General features: G+C 39.5%; 1 pseudogene; it reads left to right on the forward strand.

Moving 5' to 3' along the window:
* The first annotated feature begins 5,570 nt into the window (after positions 1–5,570).
* On the forward strand, positions 5,571–6,261 carry LOC105298472 (annotated as a pseudogene).

The following is a 6,261-nucleotide window of genomic DNA, read 5'->3' on the forward strand; positions in this document are numbered from 1 at the left end:
TGTTATTGAGTTGTAAGAGTTCTTGATATATTTTGGTTATTAACCCCTTATCAGATATATGGCTTGCAAATATTTTCTCCCATTTCATAGGTTGACTTTTCATTTTGTTAATTATTTCTCTTGTTATACAGAAGCTTTTTAGTTTGATGTAGTCTACTTGTTGATTTTTGCTTTTGTTGCTTGTGCTTTTGGTGTCATATCCAAAAATATCATTGCCAGGGCCAGTGTCAAAGAGTGTCTTTCCTATGTTTTCTTCTATGAGTTTTATGATATCGGGTCTTATGTTTAAGTATTTAATCCATTTCTGGTTAAATTTTGTGAAATAGTGTAAGCACACTTCCTGATTTCAAACTATATTATAAGACTACAGTAATTAAAACAGTATGGTATTGACATAAAAACAGGCATACAAATCAATGGAACAGAATAGAGAACCCAGAAATAAGACCCCACATATATGGTCAGCTAATATTTTACAAGGAACCCAATGAACACTGAATGAGGATATTCTCTTCATCAAATGAGGCTGGGAAAACTGGATAATCACATGCAGCAAAATGAAGAGGACCCTTTTCTTGCAGGAATCATTTTAACCACTAGGTTGCGTCTCACCTTTCTTCAAATTTTCTGAATCTCCTGATAAGCAATACGGTTGGCTTATTCCAGTTCACTTCTCTTAAACATTCACAGAGCCAGACGACATAGGAGTAAAAAAAGGATCTGAGTTCCTAGAAAATCAGGAGCTGACTATATAAAGAATCTTTGACATTTCGGAGACTTCAAGCATTACATCATATGGCAACTTTAAGGTTAATTCTGTCTATAGTTCAAAACTTCTTGATAATAAAAGTGCACAGACTTTTGGTAAGTTTATATTGCATTTTGAAATAAAATATAACATAACCATATCTTTAAATTAGAACTACAATACTTTACAATTTAATTCAAATTTATAGGCCATTTTATTACTCCTCAAATCTACATTCAACTGGTATTCAGTGAGTACACAGAACAGAGGTAATATCAGAGAAAGTATTACTTAATATTAGCTTGACATTTAATATCATGACTGTAAATATAAGTTACAATTTGATATTTATTAAATTAGCTCAATGCTCTGATTGAGATTACTTTATCTGAACTGAAATGGTCAAAATATAATACTGAAAATACAAATGGTATAAATACCTAATATAATACTAAAAATACAAGCATAATATAATACAAAAAAATGATACTATAAGTTTTAATGTACGAAAACATACTTTGATCGTGGAGGTTTTCCTGGGTTTTATTTTAAAGTAAAAGCAATTTTTAATTTCCTTTTTCAGTTGTACTATGATGACTTTGCTTCAAGTCTGGGCCTCTCTTTATTGAGAGTTCTTAGTAGGCAGTGCAGAAATTCCAGACTCGGTGCCCTAAGTTGCATCACTAGGTTGGAGGACCAAATAAATCTCAAGAAGAACAGTAGCAACTTTACTTTCCAAGTCTAATGTTTGACATGGTGTACACATTGAAAAAATGATGTAGATTTCATCATAAATGATATGCAGAAGGCAGAGGGTGTACTAGAAAGTGCCCTGATTTAGAGACTGGAAACACTGTTCTAAATCTGATTTTACTAATAACCAGGAGTGTGGCTGTTGGTATATTACTTAAAGTTCTTTGGGTTTAAATAAGAAAACTGGGTTCTAAGAGTCTATGATTCTAATGGACAAAAAAATTAAGAATTCTCTAGAGATCAATACACAGAAATTCAAGCCATTTAAGGATTATTTTAAAAATAGAAATTTTAGTAATATATATCTTATATCATTTAGATCCAGGATGTGTGCAGTTCTATTACACAATAATGCTTCCTGTCTTAAATGTTTTTTTAACTCTGTTCAAGGCACTTTGCTTGGTATTATGATATAAATATGAAGTAATCCTATCTCTCCTGCTCTCACGAAGCTTACCAGTTAGTTGGTTCCCCCTCTCAAGCATCCTTCCCCATGCTGCTCCTTTTCTTTCAGCAGAAAACCTTGTACCCTAATTCAAAGAAAGAATTAAGATTAGAAGTATAAGCTACCCGAAGTCCAAAACCAGACCTAGAAATTCATCTTCCATCTATACAACCCTCCCCTTCTTCCTCCAGGTTTGGAAAAAGACGGGTCCTGGCTCCTGTTCAGGTATAATCCTGCCACTTGTGCTTTGATCCATCCCCGCCCTTCCCTTGAACTTGCAGTCCCAGGCCCCTCATTATTCTCTCTAATAAATGGTTTTTTGCCCAAGCCTAGTAAAGTGTTTAAGATCCATAGCAACTAAAAACACAACCTAGATATTCTCTCCTTCACTAGGGACTGCCCCTTCCCTTCCAAAGGATGGCCCACGCTTGCTGTTTCTACTTTTTCATATCCAACCATATGAGGGAGATAAACTACTGCTGACCTTGTGCCAGTCATCCTGTTGGATGCCCCACATTCTGGATTGGGCTGATTGCTTCTTCGTGGTGTGTTTAATTTGTCCTTCTGGGTGCTGTCTTTCCTGTAAAATGGAAAGTCATTCCAATGGCTTCATTAAGTTCAGGCTTAACATTCCTGGCAACCTATTTTTTGTTTTCATGTTACAAGAAGGACTATGAGGCCAGAATTTGCCTAGAGGCTGAATAAACCCATATTTGGCATGTGGTTAACTAAAGCTTCATCTTACTCCTTCTAATCCATTCTTGCAGGCTTCTGCCCCCATGCAAATGTTCAGATTGAAACTTCTTTGCAAAATACCACCAATGACCTTCTAACTGCCAGATCAAGTTTCTGTGATGTGACTTGTTTGGCCATACCCCGAAAGCAATACAGAGAAGATACATTACTGAGTTGACTACTGTTGTAGGAGACTAGGGTTCAATCCAGCAGATACCCTCTGTGGACTCATATAGAATGTGTTTCAGAATTGTCCCTTCCTTAAAGTTGGGATGTTGAGTTCTGTATCTACCAATGCCCAATCTTCATTCCTTAAGGACTACTGTAGAGGGAAGGCATTAACCTCCCCCTTTAAACTCCTGTGCTGTGCTTGCAAGAGTATTGCCCAAAAGAATGGTCCTTCAGAGAAAGCCCTGAGTAAGAAAAGCAAAGTTGCCTATTACCATGGTGGGAGGGGTAGGGGTCTGCCATAGCAGCAGCTGAAATCAGAGGCCAAAAGGGTGTGACATGGGACACCAAGTGCATCAACTAGTGTCTCGAATTCTGATCTGATGCCTATATTCTCATATTTACTGAATAACAGCATTATCCACTTGTTCAACTGTGACAGAGACTGGTAATCGCCCATTCTCCTCTTTTCTCTTTCAGTAATAGAGCAGTTGGGGTGTAAGATGTGTGAGTTTTGAAATGACCATCATAGCAATAAAGCCTATGTGGTGCTGTGAATTGTTTGCACTTGAACACAGGAAGCCTGGACGCTTTTACGTTAAAACATATGTCTATCAATCTATTTAGTAATAGAGCCCCTGGAATTTTAGCTGGGCACATAGCTACCCACATAAATAGTTCTCAGTCGAACTGGCAGCTGGATGTGGTGATATGATTAAGTTCTCCCCAGTGAAGAAATGGCAAAAGTGATGTAAAGTCCTCTGAAAAGCAAATTTTGTCCTCCATTTCCTCTTTCCCCTTTCCTGCATGCTGCGACATAAATACACTTCTGGTGACGGTGCTTTGCCCATGAAGATGAGGACAACTCACTAGAAGTTGGGGGAAAACAGTGAAGGAACCTAGCTTTATGAACAACCTCATCAGGCAGAACCACCTTGCCAGCAGTCGACTGCTCACTTATGGACGGAATGGAGAAAAACAAGTTCATATCTTATGTTTTCCCTGGTATAAAAGTTTGGCCTCTACCTTAATACAATATCCAAGCAAGAAACTTGGGAAATAGCCTAGAGTCTTTCCTTTCTTACATACTCTACAGTTGGCTCCCTCATCCCCAAACATACAATCATAGGTCTAGCTCAGTCTCTTTAACCCCTCTTATGTCTGTCCCTTCCTCGTCAAGGCCACAGCTACTGCTCCTACTGAGAACCACATCCTCTCGCTGTCTGGACTGTAACAGCATTCTTTGAACTATTCTTGCCCCCATAGTCTTACACTGTCAATGCATCCAGGCAAAGAGGCTCAATAAAACATATTCGATTGTCAAGTTCCTACTTAAAAATTCTCAATGAATTCACATTCTTTGCAAAAAAAAAAAAAAAAATTAACTCCTTGACATGGCATACAAAGCCTTCAAGATGTGATGCTTACCGACTTTGCCAGCTTGTTCCCATCCCAAGCTTTCCCTCACATCCTAGGATTAGGTCAAAACAAAATACATGCTATAACCTGAACATTCCCATCTTTGGAACTCAGCCGTCTCTGTCGTCTGTCACAGTAGGAACTATAACCCTTTACTGGGGTTATTTTCTTACCTGTCTTCTTCAAAACTTTCACCCCCCAACTTCATCTATAACAAGTGATCAGACTTGGTTATGCAGAGTCCTAGGCCCCTTTGGAATTATCTGACAGAGGTATCAGAAAATATTGCCTTTTTCTGGGTTTTCTAGACTGGGTCTTGGGAGTTCTGGCAATCATTTCAGCTGCCACGTGATAAAATCCAGCCAGGTAGTATAGTAGAGATTGGTATTTATACCATATCCTTCCTCGGCATTCTACAAGAAGGAACCCCTGAGTTTTTGCTAGATACATGTTGACCTAGAATAAAGGTTGCCTCTCCCAAGCACCCTTGCAGCGGGGTGTGGCCATGTAGTTAAGATCTGGCCAATGTCACCTGACTGGAAACGATGTACACAACTTCCCTTTGCACAACCACACCTGGATCCTAACTAACATATAGAGTGAGAGGAAAACATTGCCCCATGGTATCTCTGTACAAAGAAAGCCATGAGGTCATTGAGACGCTGGATCAGACTGCGCCTTGAGGAGCTGTTATTATTTCCTAGTTTTCCCAGAATTAAGGAATAGTTTGCTCTGCAGAATATTCCTGATTAAGATACGGTGGTTACAAGCAGCTAAGATTGCTTGGGAGGTGAGAACATAAAAGGTTCATTCCACTAGAGAGAGGTGACTGCCCAGAGCAGGCTGGTTTCTGAGAAAATGTGTCAAAAATAGGAGGCCATGGTATGTGACACTATGTGTTCCCTACACTTTCTGGTCTTGGACCATGTTTAGCCCACAAGGTTAAAGAAGCAAGGAACAGGAGCTGATGGAACACATCTGGGTGACCAAACAGCCCAGAGCCGAGGAAAGGGCACAAAACCTATGGCCTGTCTGGTCCTCTAAGACTTGGCAACTTCTGTGAACATTGTCTTCTTTTTTCTCTTCAATAAAAAACAACTGGTTTGTATATACTTTAACTACCTTGATGGTTCTAAAAGTAGCTTATCGATTAATTCTCTTAAGATTGGTAGTCACATTTTCTATAATTTTGCCTCCTGATACTTTCACGTTCAACATATTTGCTATAATGAATATTTCTTAAACTTGTAGTGATGAAAGGGTGTTGAAGATTTTAAGCTCTGAGAGAGATCCGATGAGAGGACAGAAGCCAAGTAAAACAGCTGAGAGCCCTCAGCACACAGTGCCTTGGCGGCATCAGCAGAGACACCACCACCGTCACCACCGCTGCACTGGTGCAGCCGCCCTCCTCCCCTCTGCTCGTGCACCCTTCACTGGCACCATGGCTCGTTCATTTTAATCTGACTGAAGAACAGATAGCTGAATTCAAGGAAGCTTTCTCCTTGTTTGACACCGATGACGATGGCACCATCACAACAAAGGAACTTGGAACTGCCATGAGGTCACTGGGTCAGAGCCCAACGGAAGCTGACCTGCAAGATATGACCGATGAAGTGGATGCTGTACGGTAATGGCACCACTGACTGCTCAGAATTTTTGACTACGATGGTTAGAAAAATAAAAGGTACAGTGAAGAAGAAATCCATAAGGCGTTCCGAGCCTTTGACGAGGATACCAGTGTCACCGAACTACCTCACGTCATGACAAACTTAGGAGAAAAACTAACAGATGAAGAAGATGAAATGATCAGAGAAGGAGATATTGGAGACGGACAAGCCAACTATGCAGAATTCACACAGATGATGACTACAAAAGAAGACCTACTTTCAACTCTTTTGTCCCCCTCTAGAAGAATCAAACTGTATCTTTTACTTACCACCTGCAAAAATAAAAAAGATTGTTTACTCATTGTTTCTATATAGCAAAACTGAAT

The sequence above is a fragment of the Pteropus vampyrus genome, unplaced genomic scaffold, assembly GCF_000151845.1.
Source record: "Pteropus vampyrus isolate Shadow unplaced genomic scaffold, Pvam_2.0 Scaffold154, whole genome shotgun sequence".
Taxonomy (NCBI): Eukaryota; Metazoa; Chordata; class Mammalia; order Chiroptera; family Pteropodidae; genus Pteropus; species Pteropus vampyrus.